At 44.8% G+C, this 24,530-nt stretch overlaps 1 protein-coding gene across 2 annotated transcripts in view; it reads left to right on the top strand.

Annotated features, from left to right (window-relative positions):
- Positions 1–5,435: 5,435 nt before the first annotated feature.
- Positions 5,436–24,530, top strand: part of EEPD1 (endonuclease/exonuclease/phosphatase family domain containing 1) — a 206,860-nt gene continuing 187,765 nt past the window's right edge. The window contains exon 1 of one of the 2 annotated variants that reach the window (XM_040472254.1): positions 5,436–8,292. The gene's annotated coding sequence lies outside the window, so the exon portion shown is untranslated. The remainder of the gene's footprint in view (positions 8,293–24,530) is intronic. The other variant, XM_040472252.1, reaches the window with a different exon arrangement.

Genomic DNA, 24,530 nt, shown 5'->3' with positions numbered 1-24,530 from the left:
TTAAAAGAGTCTTTACTTTAAAAAATAGTTCACTGGAGAATTTCTAAAGGTACATTTTACTTTATTTTAAATTGTTTTTATATAATAGGGGCATTTTATTTTTTAATTAAAAAAATTTATTTTAATGTTTATTTATTTTTGAGACAGACAGACAGAGCATGAATGGGGGAGGGTCAGAGAGAGAGGGAGACACAGAATCTGAAGCAGGCTCCAGGCTCTGAGCTGTCAGCACAGAGCCCAACGCGGGGCTCGAACTCACGAACCGTGAGATGATGACCTGAGCCGAAGTCGGAGGCTCAACCGACTGAGCCACCCAGGCGCCCCAATAGGTGCATTTTAAAATATGGTTCACTTGCCACATATTTAAGGCATGAATTGCTCTAAGAAGCGAGGGATACATGTGTGGATGAAAGTCACATGTCTGGATACACTGTATCCAGAACACCTGTGAAAAGATGTCAAATCTTGAATTTAGTCAACAATCATGAAAACAAAATGAGTCCCAAAAGGCATAGTCATATATGACTTCATAAATGCCATCTCCAAATAGAATACTATACCCTCTAAGGAAAGGATTTCAGGGGATAGTACATACGTAAAGAAACCTGTTTCTAGTGATCTCTTCAGTGTGGCTCCTCCGGGGGCCGGTCCATACCCTTGGAGCACGCTTCCTCTCTGCCAAACTTGAGCAGCCACAGGGGCCTGGCTGAGCCCAGAGCCACTGAGGGTGGACTGGGACCCCAGTCCTGGGGACAGGTGACATCAGACAAAGGACCTGGCCTGACGGTTTCCTGGACATTCATTCCACTCCCGGGCCACCTGATGCCTCTCCTGAGACATTGACTGAAAGTTGCCAAGTCTAAGTAAACAATGAATTTATTTGTATAGAAATGTAGGGAAGAGGTGAAGCACAGGGCTGGGCCTGCCCCGGGAGTCCAACACAACATTCATGGCCCAAGAGTGTTTTGCAAGGAGGAAGTAAATCAGATATTCTGTATGATGGTCCCCAACGGCAGGGTGGGGGACAAGCCATTCAAACCTGTAAGCAATCACTGTTCCCTGGCTTATCAGCATATCCGCTCTGGAACAAGGAGCTCCTCCCGGATGTAGTTTTTGTTCCAAATAACAGGGGTCAAAGGGCATACCTTACTGTGGGGAGACTTCTATTCCCCATCCATAGGACCTGAGTGGGTTTTTGGGTTAGTATTTTGGGAAAAGGACCACAATTGTTCATATCTCCTTAGATTTAACTTTAAATCTCTTTAATCCTGGCTTGTTGGCAGGTGTTTTTTCACCAGACTGGCTTATATATTCACAGGTAGCACATATATATCTGATATTCCATCCACAGGCTGACTTTTCCATCAGTGCCTCTCCTGGGTCCTGATGAATTCAGAACGGTGCTCTGTACAAATGAACTTCTGAATGCGAGACTGATCTGAATTCAGATTAAGGCTCCCTTGGTTAGCCCCTGGGGGTCATTGGCTCCCTCTTCCATTTGTTTAACCAGTGACCCTGCCTCTTGGGGAGGGCTGGTCTGCTCTGGGTGCCAGGCCCTCCCTCATGGTCTAACACCTCGACTGTGTATTTATTTTTAAAAGTCTTTTTTATTATTATTATAATTATTATAATTATATAATTATATAATATTATTAAATTAATAATAGTAATAATTTTATTATATAATTTAATATTATATATTAATATTAAATATTAAATATATTATTAATTATTAAATTATAATTATTATATAATATTAATATCTATAATAATATATATAATATATTTTATATATTATATATTAATTATATAATATATATAATTATATATATTATATATAATATATTTATATATATTTTATATATTAATTATATAATATTAATATATATAATAATATATATAATATATATAATATATTATATAATTATTAAATAATATTAATATAATTATATAATATTATTAAATTAATAATAATTATTACTATTTTATTATTTTAATATGATTATTATTGTGGAATATTCCTCAAATTACAAAGAAGAAAATAAAAACAGTAATTCCATTTTCTAGACCTAATTACTGTCTTTTTACATCTGTATAGGTTTTTTGTATTATTGTTAAGACTATTTTTTAAGAGCAGTTTGAGGGTCACAGCAAAATTGAGCGGAAGGTAGAGATTTCCCCTGTATCCTCTGCCCCCTCCCACGCACAGCCTCACCCACTATCAACATCCCCATCTGGAGTGGGACATTTGTTACAACTGACACATCATCATCACCCAAAGTCCATAGTTGACATTACAGTTCCCTGCTGGTGTTATTCAGTCTGTGAGTCCGGACAAAAGTACAGTGACACAGACCCATCATTATGAGCCATTTAGAGTATCTGCACTGCCCTAAAAACCCTCCAGGCTCCCCTTAGTCCTCCCTCCCCCTAGCCCCCTCCACACCCCCCCCCCGGCAATCCCTGCTCTTTTTACTGTTTTCATAGTTTTGCCTTTTCAAGAAGGTCATAGCATTGGAATCACACAGTATATAATCTTTTCAGACTGACTTCTTTCACTTAGTGATATGCAGTTAAATTCTTCCAGGTCTTTTTCATGACTTGATAGCTGAAGACTTTTTGGCACTGAATGTAGTCCATCATCTGGATGTGTCAGTTTATTTATCCATTCATCCTACTGAAGGACATGTTGGTTACTTCCAAGTTTGAGCAACTATGAATAAAGCTGCTATAAACATATGGTTTTTATTTTATTTTAATTTTTTTAATGTTTATTTTTGAGAGAGAAAGACACAGGGTGCCAGTGGAGGAGGGGCAGAGAGAGAGGGAGACCCAGAATCTGAAACAGGCTCCAGGCTCTGAGCTGTCAGCACAGAGCCCGACACGAGGCTTGAACTCATGAGCTGTGAGATCATGACCTGAGTTGAAGTCAGATGCTTAACCGACTGAGCCACCCAGGTGGCCCAAAACATACAGTTTTTAAACATAATTTTGCAATATGCTTCTTTTATTCAACAATAGGTGGTGAACATTTTCTCAAATCATAAATGTTCCTGGGCAATCTTATTTTAAAGATCACACTGTAATCCATCACATGGATTACATGAGTTGATACAAATAAAGCTCTTAAAATGGTGAGTGGGGTGCCTGGGTGGCTTAGTCGGTTAAGCATCCGACTTCAGCTGAGGTCATGATCTCATGGCTCATGGGTTCCAGCCCCGCATCGGGCTTTGTGCTGACAGCTCAGAGCCTGGAGCCTGCTTCAGATTCTGTGTCTCCCTCTGTCTCTGCCCCTCCCCCGCTCATGCTCTGTCTGTCTCTGTCTCAAAAATAAATATAAACATTAAGAAAAGTTTTTTAAATGATGAGTGACACATGGTAAGAACTCAATAAACCTTACCAATTATTATAATATGAATATGTGCATAAACTATATGTAATTTAATCAGCCCTTTATTATTCGATATGAGGGGGGTTTTTGCTTTTTCGCTAATATAAATAATTCTCCAGTACACATCCCTGTGGACAAATAACCAACATTTACAACAGTGTTGTTCTTTTTTTCTTTTCTTTAAGCTTTCTACATGTGTCTTTAGACTCTCACTTTCTAACCCCAAACAGAGCCAGTGGGGAAACACAGCACTGAAGGGAGCTGAGTTGTTTGGGTCCCAGTCCCTCTGTTACCTTGACCTACGTGCATGGCTCTGGACAACTCACTTCACCTCTGTTCTGTAAAAAGCAAAAACGTCCTCATAGAGCATAAGGCATAGACTTGCTGAATCACTATGTTGTATACCTGAAACTAATGTAACATTGTGTCAACTATATTTCAATTAAAAGCCAACAGGATAAAAAAAGTCCTCAGAGGATGGTAAAGAGGATGAAATGAGTTAATAATACATGTGCCGTCAGCGGATGAATGGCTGAGCAAATGTGGTACATCCATACAATGGAATATTATTCAGCCATAAAAAAGGGACCGTAGGCATGGCAACCAGAGTCGATAATACTGTATGATATATTTGGAAGATGATAAGAGAGTAGATCTTACAAATTCTCATCGTAAGAAAAAAAACTTGGTAACTGTGTGATGATGAATGTTAAATAGACATCGTGGGGATCGTTTTGCAATACAAACATTGAATGAGTGTGTTGTACATCTGAAACTATCATAATGTTATGTATCGACTACATTTCCAGAGACAGAATGCAGCACTGACACCTCCTATCATTTGAATAACCTCAAAAACATTACACTAAGTGGAAGAAGCCAGACCCAGAAGTCCAAGTATCATGTGATATCTTTTAAGAAATGTATTCAGAATAGACAAATCCAGAGAGACAAGACACAGTGATGGTCTCTGTAATGGGACAGAGAGGGGGGCAAATGGGCGGGAACTGCTTAATGGTACGGGGTGTTCTTCTGGGGTGATGAAAAAGTTTTGAAACTAGAGAAAGGTGGAGGTTGCACAATGTTGTGAATGCACTAAACGCCACTGAACTGTACATTTTTAAATGGTTAATTGTATGCCATGTGAATTTCATCTTTAAAAAGAAAGCAAAGCATTTTGTGGGATCCTAGCATCTAGTAAACAATGAAAATATTCTTACCACTCATCACCGCCTCCAGCCAGCATAGACTGTTCATCTCAGCTATTGTCAAAACAAGGGAAAAGAAATCATTAAATGGCAGGCAGTATGAGGGAGTCCCAGGCCTCGTGGAGAGGATTTTCCTGAGACCTGCCCCTTATACAGCTGCTAAGATAATAACATTTTCATTTTGTTGCAAGGGCAGCAAATGGGAACGTGGGTCATGGAACAGAATTTGTAGCTCTTGGAGAGTTTCTGGTTTCATTCATGTGGCTCTGGGAATTGACAGTTGGAAAGCCATTCCATTGTTTAAATATTTCTGGCAGCTACACCCTTCTCTCCATCTCTGTTATTACTCTCTTAGTGCAGGCTCTCATCATCTTTTTTTCCTAAGATATAGTTCACATGCCGTAAATTCACCCCTTTGAAGTCTCCAGTGCAGGTGTTTCATATCTTCACAGAGTCATCGTCTTTTGCTGGGACAGGTGCAGTAGTCTCATAACCAGCCTTTCTGGTGCACTGTGTACTTCCTGGCGTACTCTTCTGGACTGTGCTTCCAACTTGAGCTCGTCTGATCCTTCTAAAACCCAAATATGATCATGTTCCCTTCCTCCTTTACCTACCTGTTTTATAATACCTTACAAGCTCCCCAAAAATGTCTGAATTCCCAGCATGCCCCATATCTTCCTCCTTTCCAGACTGTCCTCTCCCACTGCCCCACTTTCACTCTTATAAACCACTTCAATAAAAAATCCTTGCACACATATCATATCTCGATGAACTTGTATTAAAAATATATACTTGTAGTATATACAAGTATATAAAAATATATACTTGTAGTATATATTCCTAGAATTCCTAGCATGTATTCCTAGATCCAAGAATAGGCACATTTTAAAATATTGCCAAGTTGCCCATCAGTGATATATGAGTGGACATGCTTGCCCACACTGTCATCAACATCAGGTAGTAACCATTTAAAAAATCTTTACAAATCTTATAGATGAAAATAATGTCATTGTTTAAATTTGAATTTCTAACTAGTGAAGTTGTGCATATTTTCGTAATGTAGACTATATTTCCTGTTCTATGAAATCCTTGTTTATGTTCTTTTCACTCTTGGGGTGTGCACTTTCTTTCTTATTGATTTGTAAGAACTTTTTATTTATTTAGGAGATTAGGACTTGTAATATATGATGCAGGTTTTCTCAGGTTGTGGTTAATTCATTGCCTTTGCTTTGATGTTCTATTGTTGACAGAGAAGTTTTAAACTTTTTTGGTAGCCAAATTTATCAGCCTTTTCCTTTGGGTTTCTAGCTTTCATGTCATACTTGTAAGGTCTTTCCCACTCAAAGATTGTAGAAATATTCACCCCTATTTTCCTCTGAAATGTAAATGGTTTAACTTCCTACTCTCCTTTGGGTGTTAATGCTGAAGTGAGGAGGGAGAGAAGATTCCAGCCATATTCTGTAACAGTGGCCAAGAGCCCTGCTTTGGGAAACTGAGGACAACTGAGTGTGAGTACAAACCAATGACTTTGGGCAAGTTACACTCTCAGTGTCTCTGTTCCCTCTTCTGTGAAATGGGAAAAACCACAGAATGTGCTTGTAAGTGTGTGGTGAGAAGTCATTAAGATGATGTGTGTAAAGCAAAGAGCACAGTGCCAGGGGCAATGTAAACCCTGTGAGTTAGCTACTGTCCCGGTCTTTCTTCAGTGCTGGCCTTCATTCTAGCACCATTGCTGGAAGAATCCACCTTCTCCCCACAGTTGTGAAATGCCACCTGTTAAAGGCAACCATCCACTAGTTTCCCAGGTGCACTGGGTTTGTGTCTGGACTCACTCTTCTGTCAGTCTCTTCTGGGCCATTGTCTCATCAGTGCACCTAAGGTTTGCTCACTTCTGGCCAGGGAAGTCTCCATGCCCCTTGGAGGCCCAGGCCGTGTGCCCTCAGGAACTCCCTTCTGTCTCTCCCATATCCCCTCCAGGGCCAGCCCCGTCCACCCTGTGTTTTGCATCTACTCATAAGTTTTCCTCCAACTTTCCAAGATGGGTGGGACCTTTTGTTATACGCACTTTGAGATTCAAGAAATGGAGAGCTGGAGAGTTCCACTTAGAACTTGAAAGTAAGACCGTACTCTCAGCTCTACCACATACCCTCTCTGAGCCCCCAGTTCCCATCTGTGAAACAGGGACCACCATCGCTCCCTTTTGGGGTTGTTACAAGAATCTGGTGGGGATGTGCACACCCTGGCAGAGTGCCTGACGCATGGGGACACCCCAGCTTTCAGGTGACGCCGCCTGCCTGTTGGAACTTCTAGTTCTAAATCCACACAGGCTTGCTCTACCATGCTTCTCCCCCCCACCCCCCAAGACTGAATAATGCCATGCGGAGACCTTCAGACCTCACCAAAATCTCCAGGCCCTTCTCTGGGGACTGCACCTTCTTCAGGATGCCCACACCAGCCAGGAATGTGCCCCAACTGAACGCAACTGCAGCCTTCCTAATTGCTGTTGCTAAGTATACATAGGACGCCCTGTACTATGCAAGTAGCACGTCTTCATCACCATGGTGACCAGGCAACTTCAGTCTCCAAACACATTCCTGTGCAGCATGTGTCTATCAGGGCAGAAGGGAGCCAGTGAAACTGTGAGTCTGGCAAAGGAGGGTGGCCCCACCCCCCAGTCTCTGGCTCTCAGAATTGAGTGGCCAGTGCCCCGCCCTTTGACTGTATAAAGCTCTTCTTCGGAAACTTTCCTTGTCGGCACCCAAGCCACACATCTCCATCACCTGAAACCGACTCAGGAAAAAAGGCCCCAGGAGAAGGAGACTCTACGGGGGACACCTGCGAATCTGGGTAACTCAGAGAATGCAGGATTCACCAGGGCACCCTGAAGGCGCAGGCTTGGTGGTAGCAGAACAAATCCCCGAAGCACCCGCAGAAATCCTCTTTTGGAAGGTACTCTCCAGGATGGAGCTAAAAGCAAAATGTAGGTGCCTCAAGAGCCTCTTGCTTCTAGGGAAATCGTGAGACAAACAGTTCCTGCTTACGGCTCTTGAGCTCCTGCCAATTGAATCAGAATCTTGGGGGTGGGGGTGAGCATCGATGGGTGTTTTCTCCAGGTGATGGTCAAGAGCCCTGATGGGAACTCCAGGTGAGGCTGCGAGGATTATCACACGCTTGAGGGAAGCTGCCAGAACTGGGAGTCTTTTTGAGGGGCAGCAAGGAGGCTGCAACCTGGAGCCCAGCAAGATCGTTTGTGAATGTGCTCCTGATACTGAGAAGGCCTGTAGGGCCAGCGTCCCTGCGAAGCAGAAGGGGAGTCAGGTTTTGGGGGTGGAGGTGAAGTTCTGCTAAGAACCGAGATTGGTCTTGGGCAGTCGTGTCCCTTGCTCTGGGCTCTGCACTTCGGGGCACCCTGCCCTCACCAGGCATCCTCAGGGGCTGAGACAACTACTTGCCCAGAGCCTGCACACTCCTTTTGAAGCCGTGCCCTTGTCACGCGGGGTTCCGAATACCTGCCCAAGTGCCCTGAGCCTGCTTCTAGGCACGCGAGGCCTCTGCCCTGGGTCCATCTTCCCCAGGAAGACTGTACAGAAAGCTGGGCACCTGACGGACAGCCCGAAGGCGGCCGCCTGCAAGCTGGTGTGGAGAGACTGGGCTGAACGGTCCCTACACTCAGAAGTCATGAGGCCATTTGTGGTAAGAGATGGGAGGGGGTGGGTGAGATGGCCCGGGGGCCAGGGACCTGCAGATGTGTTCCTGCTCCACGGTGGCTGAGGGCAGGGCTGGCTTATGCCCATCATCTTGGCTCTACTCAGCCTCTCCCTCAAATGTAGTAACTGTGTTCTCCAAATCATGCCTCACTGTGTCCTTGAGCCTGTAAATCTCCTTCTCTCTGCCTCACGCGCTCCCTCATTGTCTGCCTTGCAGGCTTAGCCCAGGTGTGGTCTCCCCAGAGGGAGTCCTCCCCGCCCCCCACCCCCTCAGTGCTCCCAGTACTGTTGCCTGTCTGCTGCCCCTGGTCTGGGAACAGTCACTCTGATCTGCACATATGGGCAGAAAGCTTCATCTCTCCTCCACGTGGCACCTTGTTTTCTTTCGGGTCCCTAGCCCCTGGCTACCACACCTAGCAGGGAACACCATTTAAGGACTGGTTCGTGAACTGGATTCAGTCATTTTGGTAATTATGGGAGGAAGGCTTTGGAGGCCTCCTCTGACATTTACCCCAAACTCTGGTTTCTTGGGGGAAAATACAGTGCTCGTTCTGAAGAGTCCGTTTCTTCTGTTGAAGTAAGGGCTGGGTGATTATTGATCTGTTCTAGCATTTCCAGCCTCTGAGCTGCCCTCATGTGTGTGGACCTTCCCCCCCCACCCCCACCCCCTTCTGCCTGCCACCAGCTTCATGGAGAAAGCTGGACGAGCAGGTGCATCCCTGCTGCCAAAAATCCGAGGAGCTCAACTGCCCAGGGAGGAGGTGACCACGTGTCCTGATTTGCCCAGGACAAGTTGTGTGCATATCTGTTGTTCTGGAATGATTGTTAATAGGACTCCTTTTGGGGCGCCTGGGTGGCTTAGTTGGTTAAGCGTCCAACTTTGGCTTAGGTCATGATCTCATGGTTCGAGCCCCGCATCGGGCTCTGTGCTGACAGCTCAGAGCCTGGAGCCTGCTTCAGATTCTGTGTCTCCCTTGCTCTCTGCCCCTCCCCCACTCGTGCCTTCTCTGTCTCTGTCTCTGAAAAATAAACATTAAAAAAAATAGGGCTCCTTTCACTCTCTAAAGTGTCCCATCACTTGATAAGATATATTATGGGGCCTCTAAACAGCAGAATCTGGGGCACGCTGCCAAGATCATCAGCCTGAACATTTGCACTGTTTTACTTGAGTTCTGGGAATTCTTCGATTTACTGTATCCTCTGAAAGGTTTGCAGAAAGCGGGGGTGGGGGGGGGGGGGGGGTGGTATTTTCATGGCCTTATTACGAATCCTAACTGGTTCTCTTTAAAATCCAAGCAAATACTTTTAAAATTCTGTCCAATCCAGTGGCTCTCAGGCTGTGTTTCCAAAGGACATGATGAAGGGAGTCCGGAAAGAGTACGTCCAATAACGATGGCTGTGTCCCATGTCACAAGGAAATTATGAGTCAGTGGATAGAATGGACTTGAGTTCAGTTTCTTCTCCAGCAGGTTTTTATATGCCTTTGGGAGCTGATCCTGTCTGCCAGCTGGTGGATAAATACACCAATGCTAAGTGAATATGAGTTTCTAAAAACTCAAGAAAGTGTTTAATAACTTACATATTTTTAATGAGGTGAGAATTGCATGCCTGGAATATGGCCAGATTTTCATTTGGTGAAATTCGTTGTAGTTTATGTGATGGAATTTAACACATCAACATGTCCTAGTGCTTTCATATTACATTAATATCTAACATTTGTTGTGCTTTAATATGTGGCAGGCTAGAGCCGAATGAGTCCTATACGTCATCTCTGTCATCCTCAATCCCATGAGGGAGGCGCTATGGCCACCCCATTCCATGGGAGAGAAAACCGGGCTTTGGGAAGGAAGAAAGCTTTACTCCTGGTCTTACGACTTCCAGGTGCTCTAACACCTAAAGTCCTTTGAAATCCTCTTTGAAGTCCTGAATAGTACAGTTACAAACAATTCTGTCATTTGACCTTTGCCCTCAGGCCATGTTCGATAGCAGTTAGAGACAGCTCCCGAAGCTATCGTGATATCATCTGAATTTTCCTTTGGACTCTGAAACAGCCTCTTGTTTTGCTATAGTTTTTTTTTTTTTTTTCTTTTAAGGGGTGAAGTTAATGAATCTGGAAAAACTGAGGCCATCTCATATTAAATATTTTTTGTTTATTTTTGAGAGAGAGAGAGAGAGTGCAAGCGGGACAGGGGCAGAGAGAGAGGGAGACACAGAATCTGAAGCAGGCTCCGGGCTCTGAGCTGTCAGCACAGAGGCTGGTGCGGGGCTTGAACCCACGAGCCATGAGATTGTGACCTGAGCGAAAGTCAGATGCTTAACAGACTGAGCCACCCAGGTGCCCCAAGGCCATCTCATACTAAATAAGCTGCTTGTTAGCCTGGGGAGCTCTCCCAGCCAAGAGCTCTGCACACTTTCAACTGTTCTCCTCAGAGCTCCGTTTCTTCCAGACCCCTCCCTCTAGTGTGCTTTCTCCTTTTCTTAGCTTTCCTACGAAGGGTGCTTTGGGATGCTTGTAATCTGGTACATAAAAGGTGCTCAATAAACACTGGTTTCAAGAATGAATGTGTCAAATGAGAGAAGCAATGACTCAGTCTCACTTTCACCAAGAGTGAATGGCTACATTTTGCCGAATCCCCTTGCTGTGAGTTTCTGGGTGACTGCCAGGAAACTGAATCTCTGTGTCCTCTGGCCAATGGAAGGTAGCAGATCCACTGGTTGTGTAAAGCTTCCCCTCTGTCCTGTGACCTCATCAAGACCATTGGAAGGCGAAGGAGGGAAACTTACCTGTCTGTACTTTGCCAATCGAATTTGCCTTTCACAGTCCAGTTGCTTTCAACTCCCCACTGAGCCTTCTACTGCATCTTACACCTGCTGCTGTGCGGCCGTGTGCTGACCTTCACCATGGGACCTGTCCCCGGGGAGGCAGCCCGCCATCTTGCCCCACCCACCGCCCACTTCCCATTTGCCTTGCTCACTCTGAGCAGTCCGACCACGTTCTGCTGTTCCTGATTCAATGATTGGCAACAGGCCACCTGAGCCTGGAGGACTTGTCCCGTCTCCTGGCTGTCTGCAGAGAGGACACTGGGAGGTGGCTGACCCAGCTGAGATGCTTTTCTTGCTCACATGGGGAGTGTGCTTACTGCCAAAAGTTCTGAAGGCCTTTGTGTCCCCCTGTGGTGTCAGAGCCTGAACCCACTTTGCATTCCAACATTGCACTTTTCCTGGAAAGCTCTGGACTTTCTCTCCAGCACTGGTTTCATTTCATTTCAGCTCTCGACAGGATTACAGTGGGTTCTATCTTCTGGTCTCCAGGCTTTCTCCCATCCCAAACTGGAGCCTAAGTCACTTTTTTACCATGTGATTTTTAAGTAAGCTGTATGCCCAGTATGGGGCTTGAAGTCACGACCCTGAGATCAAGAGCCACGTGTTTTACCGACTGAGCCAGCCAGGCACCCCTCCCATACGAGTTTTAAAATGTTTACTTTTTGTTTTATTTTACTTTTTAAAATAATTAGTACAAAATTACATATTATGTATGTAATATACATACACACGTGTATATACATATATATATTCACGGAAGGAAATTTAGAAATTACAGGAAACAAAAAATCTATCACTCTCTTATACTAACATCTATTGGCATTTTTCTATAGATATGTCTATTTTGTCATTGTTGTTCAATCTGACTGCTTTATTGATTATCAGAGAAAAAACCCTGCAAATAGCTTTATAACAGCTTGACTATTCACTTAACTATCGATTCAGTTTTATGCATTCCCACCATCAAAACATTTTTTTTTAATTTTATAGTAATTTTAGATTTATAGAAAAGTTGCAAAATATTACAGAGCGTTCACATGTATGCTGCATCTAGCTTCCCATAGTTTTAACATCTTACATGGCCACGGTACATTTGTTGAAACTAAGAAATCCACGCTGGTGCCATACTATTAACCACAGATCTTATTTGGAGCTCCCCATTTTGCTCATTAACATTCTTTTTCCGCTCCAGGATCACATCAGAACACCATGTGCATTCGGTCTTCATGTTTCTATAATCTTCTCAAATCTGTGAAAAGTTCCCAGTCTTTCCTTGTTTTTCATGACCTTGGCACTTTTGATGAGTACTGATCAGGCATTTTGTAGGATGTCCCTCAGTGTGGGTTTGTCTCATGACTTTCTCATGCATAGATTTGGGAGAAGGATACCACAGGAGTCAAGTGCCCCGCTTACTGCATCGAAGGGTCTTTGTGTCTTTGTTAATGTGTATGTTCTTATAATTTTGATAAAGATAGAGCATCTTTCCATATCTTTATGGGTCCTACCACAGGGATGGAAAGTAACCCATCAATTATGACAGCGCTCCGACCCAGATAAAACCTCGGAATCCCTCTTGATATAGCCCTCCGGGCAGCCTCCTGCAGAAGGCCTATACCTTGGCACATTTTGCCAGTTCTGTTCTACATCATTTTTAATTTTAAAGGCTGAAAAATAGTTTATAGAATGATTACACCCTAATGTGTTTTACTCATCCCGTACTGGGTCCCTATAGTTTTTTTTTTTCCCTTCCCTTTTTTTCCCAATTTTTAAAGGAAAAAATCCTAGTACATTACAATTATTGGATCAAAATGAATAGATATTTTTAAGGCTTTGATGTACATTTTCAAATTGGCTCCAAAATATTTTCATGGATTTATATCCCCAATAGCAGTGAAAATGTTGTTTTCCTAAAACTTGTCAAAATTTGCTATTCTAATGAAAAACCATGAATAGGAAACTATCATTTCACAGTTGAGTCATTATCTTTTTATTGTTCTTATGTGAACTTCCTCAATTATTATAGATATTGAACTTTCTTTTACAGGTGTATTGGCTATTTATATTTAATACTTTTTCAATTATATGTGTCCTTTGTCTACTGGAAGATATTAGCATTTCCTCATTGATAGATCAAAACTATCAATCATGTATCCTATTTGTTGCAAAATTCTCCCAATCTGAAGGTTGTCTTTAAGTTTCGTTTATAGTGTTGTTAATGTACAGAAGTTTTAAAGTTTTATTTAGTGAGAACCCAAGTTCAGTTTTCACCCTCAAAGGAGCCGGTAATCCTAGCCTAAATTATTAAACAAACGTCTCATTCTTCAGTAATTTAAATGCCACATTTGTCAAATATTTAATTCTTGTGTAATTTGAGTATTCTTTGGTATCTATTTCTTTCTGTGGAGTTTGTATCAAATTCTGTACCCCTACTTTCTCATATCTTTAGCATAGTGTTATAATACTGTTTAATATTATATAGAACAAGAGCCTCTCATCATTCTGGTTTTAAAAAAATTCTAGCTATTCCAATGATGCTTTTTTGGATAAATTTTAGGATTGTTGAGACATGTTTTTGATCTTCCATAAGAATATTTATTCTAATTACATTAAGTGTATGTTATGGATTAATTGGGGGGAATTGCTAGCCTTACCATATTCAATCTTTTTATTCAGTTAGCTGGTCTTTCACTTTATTCACATCTTACATATCCTTTTGAGAAGAATTTTGCTTTTTTTCTGAGTTTTCTATGCCTTGGATTCTTTAGTCAAGTTTTAACTGCCCAATTGAAATAATAACGTGAAGAAGTGAACTTTCCGGCAGAAATGTCAGTATGGGCTGGAGCAAAGGAGGTAGACGACCAAAAGTCCTTGTCAAAGGAAAGGTCACTTGCAATAACTTGCAGGTGGACAGAGTGTGGCAGATGGAGCCAGGCTTGGGGTCAGCTCCCAGATTCACATTCACCAGCCTGGGATTTACTCCTATGGGCCTCACACCTTCACTGGGAGATGGGGATAGTGACCCTGTAGAAAGGTTAAGACTGGAGCTTGTGTGGGCAGAGTATCCAATATGGTACCCAGCACATTTAAGTGCTCAACGAATGATTTATTTAAAAAAAAAAAAAAAGTCATTCCTCATTCCCCCTTCTCCCACCCCCAGCTCTAGGCAACCACAGATCTGCTCTCTGTCTCTGAATTGGCCTATTCTGGACATTTCCTTTAAATGGAGCCGCACAATTTATGGCGCTTTGTGCCTGGCTTCTTTAGCTCAGCCATCTACGTCCAAGGTTCCTTCATGTGGTACCATGTATCTGCACTTCATTCCTTTTTTTTTTTTAAGTTTATCTGACTTTCTTTTTTTTTTTTTTCAATATATGAAATTTATTGTCAAAATGGTTTCCATACAACACCCAGTGCTCATCCCAAAAGGTGCCCTCCCCAATACCCATCACCCACCCTCCTCTCCCTCCCACCCCCCATCAACCCTCAGTTTGTTCTCAGTTTTTAAGAGTCTCTCATGCTTTGGCTCTCTCCCACTCTAACCTCTTTTTTTTTTTTTCCTTCCCCTCTCCCATGGGTTTCTGTCAAGTTTCTCAGGATCCACATAAGAGTGAAACCATATGGTATCTGTCTTTCTCTGTATGGCATATTTCACTTAGCATCACACTCTCCAGTTCCATCCACGTTGCTACAAAGGGCCATGTTTCATTCTTTCTCATTGCCCTGTAGTACTCCATTGTGTATATAAACCACAATTTCTTTATCCATTCATCAGTTGATGGACATTTAGGCTCTTTCCATAATTTGGCTATTGTTGAGAGTGCTGCTATAAACATTGGGGTACAAGTGCCCCTATGCATCAGTACTCCTGTATCCCTTGGGTAAATTCCTAGCAGTGCTATTGCTGGGTCATAGGGTAGGTCTATTTTTAATTTTCTGAGGAACCTCCACACTGCTTTCCAGAGCGGCTGCACCAATTTGCATTCCCACCAACAGTGCAAGAGGGTTCCTGTTTCTCCACATCTTCTCCAGCATCTATAGTCTCCTGATTTGTTCATTTTGGCCACTCTGACTGGCGTGAGGTGATATCTGAGTGTGGTTTTGATTTGTATTCCCTGATAAGGAGCGACATTGAGCATCTTTTCATGTGCCTGTTGGCCATCTGGATGTCTTCTACTTCATTCCTTTTTAATGGACAAATTTTTCTGTATAGAGACACAGCATTTTATTTATCTGTCAGTTGATGGACTTCTAGGTTGTTTCTCCTTTTGGCTATTATGAATAATGCTGCTGTCAACATTTTTGGACAAGTTTTTATGGAGATGTAGTTTTCAGTTGGTTCAAATGGGAACTATGTTTAACCTTTCCAAGAACTGTCACGCTGTTTTCCAAAGTGGTTGCAGCATTTTATATTCCTAACGGTGGTGTATGAGGTCCCATTTCTCCACATCCTTGCCAACAATTGTCTTTTTTATTTTAGTCACTCTAGTGGGTGTGAAGTAGTATCTCATGGTAGTTTCGATTTTCATTTCCTTGATGGCTAATGATGTGGAGCATGTTTTCATATGCTTGTTGGCCATTTGCATATCTTTGGAGAAGTATCTATTCAGATCCTTTGCTCATTTTTTAAATTAAGTCATGGGGTTTGTTTGTTGGTTTATTTATTTACTTGTGAGAGAGAGAGAGAGAGAACAAACGAACGAGTGGGTGAAGGGCAGAGAGAATCAGAGAGAGAATTCCAAGCAGGGCTCCATTCTGTCAGCAGGGCTTGAACCTTGAGATCATGACTCGAGCCAAAACCAATAGCTGGTCACTTAACTGACTGAACTATCCAGGTGCCCCGAGTCATGGGTTTTTAAAAAAGATTGTTGAGTTGTAAGTTTTCTATATATATTCTAGATACAAGTCTGTTATCAGATATATGCTTTGCAAATATTATCAGACATACAATTTGCAAATACTTTTCCTATTCTGTAGATTGTCTTTCTGCTTTCTTATGGTGTCAAACTAGCTTCGGCCACAATCAACTTTTATTGGAAAGCAATTTCAGAGTGCCCTGGGTACACAGACCTCTTTGTTGGCCCCTCTTTCATTTCTCCATCCTTTCCTTCTCTCTCTACAGATGGATTTCACTGCTTTGTCTGAGCTAACCAGCCCAGGCTGAGAACAATGCCTTAGTCTCCATCCCAAGCTCCAAAAAGAGAGTACCTGATTGTTTTCGCTTAGATGAACCGTGTGGCCAGAGAGGCCACTATCATGTAATAGAAGGACAGCTCCAGGGAATTATTGAGGGCTGAAAATACACCCTTAGAGTGATCTATCGTCAAATTGAGCATAGCCCCCAAATCTCTGTACCTTTCTACACAGCTCTCTTCATTTGGGCATCACCGTCTGCGAGGGAGGATGAGGATGGGGTGGCTCCGACGAGAGATGCAGTAGAGCATTTTCTCCCCCTCCCCCGCCACTGTGCTCAGGCAGTCATTCCAACCACCATTTGATATACGGGTGTGTGTCAGATACTGTCCTCGGTGCTGAAGATATGGGTGAAACCCCAATACGTTTGGGGGCTTTAGATGGTTCATTTCGTGTACCAAGACATTTTAAAATACACAGTTTAATTTTTGTTTTTTCTCAACGTTTTTATTTATTTATGGGACAGACAGAGACAGAGCATGAACGGGGGAGGGGCAGAGAGAGAGGGAGACACAGAATCGGAAACAGGCTCCAGGCTCCAAGCCATCAGCCCAGAGCCTGACGCGGGGCTCGAACTCACGGACCGTGAGATCGTGACCTGGCTGAAGTCGGACGCTTAACCGACTGCGCCACCCAGGCGCCCCTACACAGTTTAAAATTAATTAAAACCAGATTATAATTTTTTGCTTACAAAAAGAATTAAAGAATATTAATGAGGAACACATCTATACCTCCTCCAACCCTTTCAAAATCTCTTTTCTTTCTTTTCTAGCAGCTAGTAGGTAGATGCCCCAGAACATCTCAGTTGTCAAATTCTGTCTAAAGTCTACCCGGTGTCCAGTTTCCTGCTACAGCTCGGGACCTGTTTCTCTCTACCCATGTTTCCAGTGTTATCACAATCATTCGATAACTTGGCCAGTAAAGACTAAACTCTTTTCAGGGGGTAGGGAAAAGGGAAAATATGAGTAGGTAAAGAGAATTATCTCCAGCTGGTTAGGAGTGAGAAGCGAGAAAGAACATCTCTCCATCATACAGAGATGAATGGGACCAGGTACTCACCCTGTTTGGCAAAATAGTCTCCCAGGAACACAGATTCCAGGCCAGTACACCTCTTCTTGGGACTGGGGAGTATATTGGGAAAGGTACACACAGGTTTGAGGGGTATGTCAAAAAGAGTAGCAGTTTCAAGAGGGGTAGAATCCATCATGTGGCCAAAGAGTGATTCAGAGAGGAAGTTTCACTGCTTTTTTTGTTTAATGTTTATTTATTTTTGACAGAGAGAGAGAGAGCGCGCGTGCGCGCGAGCATGAGCGGGGGAGGGGCAGAGAGAGAGGGAGACACAGAATCCAAAGCAGGCTCCAGGCTCTGAGCTGTCAGCACAGAGCCTGACGTGGGGCTCAAACTCACGGACTGTGAGATCATGACCTGAGTTGAAGTTGGACGCTTTACCAACTGAGCCACCCAGACGCCCAAAGTTTCACTGCTTCCGATTTACAAATGGGAAAAATTAGGTCACCGGTAAACTGCAACTTGAACGCTCTGACCACCCAGTCGAACCATACTCCTGCTCTTAACTGAACCACCACCTTCTCCAAATTTTACCAGGCACGTGCAGATCGTGGGTCTCAGCCCACAGAATGCACAGGGCCCCACCAGGCTGGTGGTGAAGAAGAGCTGGGCTCTTCAACACGTTATTTTTCATCCTGCCTCTGGAAGGGACAAAAGAGTGCACAAATTTGGCTTCCTTTCGCAAGGAACCAAACTGAAATTTGAAAGGGATTTCCAGTGGCTTGATGAGGGGAAGCCTGGCTGTCTCCTCACCAGGCCCCGTCTGCCTCGTTCCACGGGAGCAGCTCTGCCAGATGACTATTTACAGCCCGCCTGCCCTCCGTTGCTGCCTGGAGGGAGCCCTCCCTGACTTGAGCCGCTGAGCATTCAGACTGCCCCTGGGTGCTCCGATGAGTCGAGAAGGAGCAGACACACCGCATTTGAAGTGTAGCTGTCAAAAGGCCATCCATCCGCCTATATGTTTATTCATGATCTTTTTGGACATTCCAATCAACCAAACTTGGCAGCTTGCCCGTCCATGCTGCAGTGGGGATCTGCTCAGTCTCCGACCTATATAAGTCAAGAGAGCTGCGCTCGCTGCCAATACACTGCCTGGGACACTGGCCAGGTGCCCGGGGGTGGGAATGTTATTGGATGCTTGATAAATATTTGTCGAATCTTAAATAAATTCACTTCCTGAAACCCGCTCAGAGATAGTGAACGGGCAGAGGGAAGTGAGAAAGAGTGCCCTTCTCTTCTCCTAGGAGATTGATTTATTACGTTAGAAACAGACACGCGAATTAGCGTGTGCTCAGAGCTGGATAGAAATCCACCCATTACCCCGAATAAAATTGAATATATTCCGTGACTCTTTTTGCTATCATTGGGTTAGGTTTTTAGGGATTTAAAAATGATATATCTATAAAACTGAAAGCCAAAAAAACTCCACAATGATCTAAGATCTGTCTGAACAAAGAGAAGATACGGTCTTGACCCTCTAAGGGGTGCACGTGAGAAATGCCGATTCATCCCCATACATACACTGTCCTAATAGCAGTCCCGGGGGAGCTTGGAGGAGTTAAGAGGTTGGAGGAATGAGATCATTTGGGTCAGAAGTGGTCAGGGAGGTTATTTATGCAGAAGGTGGGCATTCATTCATTTTTTTTTTTTTAAAGAAATATTTCTGGGCACTGCTCCTGCTAAGCACTGATATCAGAATGAGCAAGATACAATTCTTGTCTCCAAGGAGCTCCCAATATTGGAAGCACCGCCAAGTCAGCCAGCACTTGCGGTACCAGGTGATGCTGTTCTGTGTGACATGCGGGGGGGGGGGGGGGAACACCGTAGGGGACAAAGACCCAGCTGAGCAAGCTAGACTATAGGGGAGGCTTTCTGGAGGAAGTATCTCTGGAACTAAATCTTAAAGACCGACAAAGACAATGAAGGATAATTGCAGAAGAAGGAACAGCACGAAAGAGCTTTGGGAAGAGAAAGGAGTTAGGTTTTGCTGCACTGAGAGATCTCCGAGCTGAGGCCATAACAGCCCGAGGGGCAAATGGCAAAGGGTTTTGTGGACTCCGCTGGGGGGAACCTCCAAACTGAGGCGGGAGGCCTGGAATCCCATTAGGACACGTGATACGAGTAAATAGCAATGAGGTGCCATTTGGCTTTGACGGTGGAAAGAAGTGAGACAGATGGAGAGACCAGGGGATATTTTGGGTGTACGAGTCTGAGGTAAAAAATTTTCTGTGCGTTTGTGGGCTCACTAAGGAGGCTGTGGTGGCTGGAAGTGGGAGTGACTAATGCCAGATGCCAAGAGCTGTGAAGGGGCTGAGATTTTCCCTAGCTGTAAGGTAATGAAGAAGCCTGCCACAGTTGTGTGGGTGCTGACAGAAGCCTCCTGAGACAGGGACCGGAGGCTTTGTGACTGCCGGCGACAGCGGGATCCAGAGCAACCGATCAGTTCCCTGAGCCTGCAGGCCCGCAGGGGCTGTGCATGTGAGTCTAGATAGACGTCCCCCCCCCCCAACCCCAGGAAAGGGGCGGTGGACTTGGGGAACCCACCACCTTCTAGCAGGCTCATCTGTATCCGGGAGGAAGCTGTGATCTCATCCCTCAAGGGCGCTGGCTGCAAACACCACGTCTGGAAACTGCCTGGGACCAGCTAAAGAAAGATCAAGGCCCCGGCAAGATGTGTAGGAATGCCAGTTGAGAGTAACGAGGATCTGGGTTCAATTCCCGGCTCTGGCTCTGGTGAACCTGGGCAACAGACTTAACCTCTCTGAGCCTTTGTTTCCTCACATACAAGATGGGTACTTTGTAGGGTCTGGGGGAAGATTAAATGAGGTCCTATTTACAAGATACGGCACAAGAGCTGGTGTTCAACGATAGCTCAGTAAAAGCTGCTAGAGTTAGTATTCTCTCTCACACTCTCTCTCACACACTGTCCAACATTTCAAGTCCTCTTTTTCTGCAATTCCAGAACCCTCTATATTCAGTTTCTATGTGGCTGTCCCTACCAGGTTCTGCCTTTGTCCAGCCTCCTTGGGCTGAAACCTCTAACTGGACAGCACAGCGGGCCAGTGCATCTATCTTCCAGAAGCTGTGGTTGTGGGGTGCTGAAGGCTCGGAGCTGCCCACTTCCTCCCAAATTATCTTTAGCCCAGCAGGGACCACCCCATTCAGGGGCACCCAACCCCTCTTCAAAACCCAACTCATGACTGATGGACACAGAGTATAAAAGTCTGGCCTTCTCGTCTTATTGTGGAGTCAACTCCAAGTGACAATTCTTTCTCCAGAGCTCCCCCTGGGAAGGTTGAAGTTAGACACCGGCTGAGACCACATCCCTGCCTTGCTCTTCCTCCCTCACTCCCTTGTCTGGAGAAGACCTCCTCAATAAATCAGATGCACTGAATCCTTGCCTCAGGCTCTCGGCACCTCCTTGGGAACATGGCTCAGGACTGACAGTCGTCTTAGTTCTTGATTCCGGCTTCCCCTCAGACAGTGTCTTTCAGGACTTGAGTCCAGGCGATGGAGCGCATCAGAGCAACTCTTGCCCTTAACTCCAGCCCCGGGTCTTCTTCACGGGGAGGAGAACCATAGTCTTGCCAGAACAGGAAAGGAGATTAGATAATACTCAAATCATGAAGTGTATGACCCTCCTCCTGACTTCTCCAGGCCACATTTGTACCCATTCTGCCTGCAAAGTTGCTGCTGTGTGTTTGACCTCTTTCTCTGCCTTCTCATTTGGCCATGAGCACGTAAGGGGCAGGAAGCGGGACTGAGTGGTGGCTGCATCCTCCGCATCCGACAAGGGTCTACACGCAGCAGGTGTTCAGCAAGCATTAAGGATCAGTGACAGCCAGGACCACAAAGAAAGACAGTAAATGACCAAAGTGAAGGCTCATGTAGGGACCCATCAAGGGACACCCCCACCCCGCCCCATAAGGTGGAAGATCCCAAAGAGAAGCAGCTGCCAGTTCCTGGGCATAACGTGTGCCAGACGTGAGTGAGACTGTGTGTGCTCCATAGATTCTCGTTTAATTCTTACAATCTTCCTTGGAACATATTATTGTCTCCATTTTACTACCAAGATCATCCAAGCTCAGAAAAAGTAAATAACCTGACCAGCATCAAGCGTGAGAAAGTGGCAGAGTCAGATTTTGAGCCCTGCTCTAGCTGTTCTCTTTCTCTTTTCACTATGACGTCCTGAAGCGTTTGGAGTCGCTCTTCCAGGAACCTGAATCCCTGTGGGTGCTTGAGCCAGAAAGGGCTGGCTGGCGGCGGAGTCGCAGCGGGCCGCGTGGGCAGCTGGATGGGGGTGGATGGGGAGTTTGGAAACGAATCTGCTCTTTTACTGGGGCTGACGGTCGGGAGCAACACAGTTGCTGCGAGGAGCCAGCAACAGGGCGAAGCTGATGCAGTGATGGTCCAGCCCCTGGAGAAGCCAGGCTGGTGCCCGATCTGCTCAGACCTTCTGGCTCTGGGCAGGCAGGAGCCCTGGGCGCTGAGCTGTGTGACTCTGACGGGCCTCCATTTCTCATCAACTGAGGGAACGGGGTGGCCGTTGGAAGGTTTCTTCCAGCTCTGAGTCCCTGGTTCCCAATCAGTGAAAGGTCTGATGCTTCCCATCCCTCTTTGCTCCTCTCTGTGTAAATCCTGGGCTGACGACCAGCGATCCAAGTCCCTCAGTCCAGCCAAGGCGACAGAAAGCCTGACTTTCTCAGCCCTGAAAAGAGCTGACAGGCTGTTCTCTGGGCTCCCCTCTGCAGGCAGCATTGACAAGGGCTGGAAGAGGGGGACTTTGGCACGGGGGACTTCTCAAGTTGTTCCACAGAGGACCTCTTCTCTTTCCCAGGCATAGTGACAAATACTGCTGCTCCCTCTGGCTGTAAGGGCCAAGGGGGTGTGGACAAGTTTCCCATGCCCGGGCTCTTAGGAAAATCGCAAGCAAAGAAAAAAATGCGCATGGGCTTTTGGCTCTGCTTCCTGGCCTGATGCCAGATGGCCACCGGGTTCAAAATTACATCACCATTGACTATCTGAGTAATTTCTCTGTTTGACCATCTTGGAAGAATAGCTACCTTGGCAACAGATTGTTATCAGTTCCTTAATGATTTGGGCTGAGGAACAAGTTTCCTTTATGCTGAAAGCCAGAGGCTTGAGAGCTGGATCTGGATGGCCTCCCCCTCCCAGGTCATGAAGTGGATGCTACAGTATTAAGAAGTGGAGCTGGGTTTGACAGCCACGTTTGCCTGTTAAGCGGCAAGGGCCAGGCCAGCGGTGCTGGGATTCCCGATGTCACCTGCCCACCTAGCAGTGCACTGACTGCTCACTGAAAGCTGCTCCACGCCAAGAGAGGATCCGGCACTGTCCCGAGTGCAATCGCCCCTGGGTCCTGCTGAGGCCACTGGGCGCTCTGTTCCTGATGCTTCCGCTCTCCCCTGCTTCTTACGGCATCTGTCTCTCACTCACTGGATGCCACGCATTGTTCTCTGTTCTTCGGGTGAATTTGAAAAGCAGGAAGGATTTTCCAGGAAATATCTAAAAGAAACAGAACAAAACTGGGAGGTTCACAGGAAAATAGTCGGTAGAAAAAGGTGCAGTGTGATTTTTAAGGTCCACGTGGAGTTGCAGAAGGTGGGAGGGGAGTTGAAGGTGAGGATATGAAGCTCAGAAAGTTGAGGTAGTTTGTCTAAAACAACACATCTGCCAAGCGGTGAGGCTGGGATTTGAACCTGAGTGTGCCTCGTGCCCGAGAGGGGTGGGATGATGGGCTATATCAGTGAGAGCTGGTAGAGCCCTGAATGTGCCTTTAAAAAACAGCTCTGTCTGGTAGCAACTAGCCCTATGCCTTTGACCATGGAGGGGATCACAAATGCTGTTGAATGAATGATTGTCCACATGTGTGAGTCTGAGGTTCTCTTACTGCACATAAGCTCGGACTTACAGGGCTGCCCTGCCTTCTCCTGACTTTTGATCTTGGGCTTTAGGGAGGCAAAAGCTTCCAAGCTCCAGTAGACCTTCCTAATGCCTCCCAAAGTCTTCCCACAGGTAGCAGAAAGGTTACCCAGGCCAGGGTGTCGGGCTTTAGCTGACAAAAAGAGGCTATATTCAGTCCTCTAAATCCAAGGAAGAAAAGGCAAGGCATAACAGAATTATTAAAGGCCAACTATTTTGGGAAGCTATGCTTTACATATGTAGTCTCATTTCTAATTTGCCATGAGCCTACAGGTGATTATTATTGTGCCCATTTTACAGCTCAGAGCACTGAGGTCCAGAAAGGGCAAAGCATGTGGGGTAACAGAATTAAACTTGTATTGTGTATAGCAGATATTGAAATAAAGACATGTCTTTATTTTATAAATATCTTGGATTGGAAGTAAAGGCACTCACCAAGGGAAGCAGTGGCCACATCTTCAGAGACCAGCATTGGTAGAAGATGGAGAAGGAAGATTCTGCTATTTTCAGTAAAGTAATTTAAATCTGAAAAAGGAGTTTACCATTTTTGCTTGCTTTTAATTTGTTTGAAAGGGGAAAATGAAGGGGTGAGCATGGAAAGCTCAGAGCGGGCAAGAGGGGGGTGGTGAGGAGGTCCCGAGTGACTGGTTGACTGTCGGTGCCCCCACCAGCGCTGGGAACTCAGGCCACTTCCTGTATGGCCTCAGTCCTGCCACTGGCAAGTAGCACTTTCAAACTTTAGATTTGAAAGAGAACAATAGACAGCAGTGTGGACGGACTTTTGATACAAGGGCTAATTCCTCAGCAGAATCTAGACTGTCAAAGATGAAGGCAAAACAGGAAGCAGGGAGAAAATGACCCCTGTGTTCAAGTGAGAGAATATTCTGGCATCTCTGAATTTCACGTTGAGAAATTAGGCCTTTAGGGGTGGCTGGGTGGCTCATTCGGTTAAGCGTCCTACTTCAGCTCAGGTCATGATCTCATGGCTCATGGGTTCAAGAGCCGTGTTGGGCTCTGTGCTGACAGCTCAGAGCCTGGAGCCTGCCTTGGATTCTGTGTCTCTCTCTGCTCTTCCACAAACCACACTGTCTCTGTCTCAAAAATAAATATTAAAATATATATACATATATATACATATAATAAATATTAAAATATATACATACACATACACATATATATGTATATGTATATATGTATATATAT

Source organism: Herpailurus yagouaroundi, unplaced genomic scaffold (genome assembly GCF_014898765.1).
Source record: "Herpailurus yagouaroundi ecotype Mexico unplaced genomic scaffold, PumYag 100, whole genome shotgun sequence".
Classification (NCBI taxonomy): domain Eukaryota; kingdom Metazoa; phylum Chordata; class Mammalia; order Carnivora; family Felidae; genus Herpailurus; species Herpailurus yagouaroundi.
Note: the sequence above shows the minus strand (reverse complement) of the source record. Positions and strands in the feature narration are given on the sequence as shown.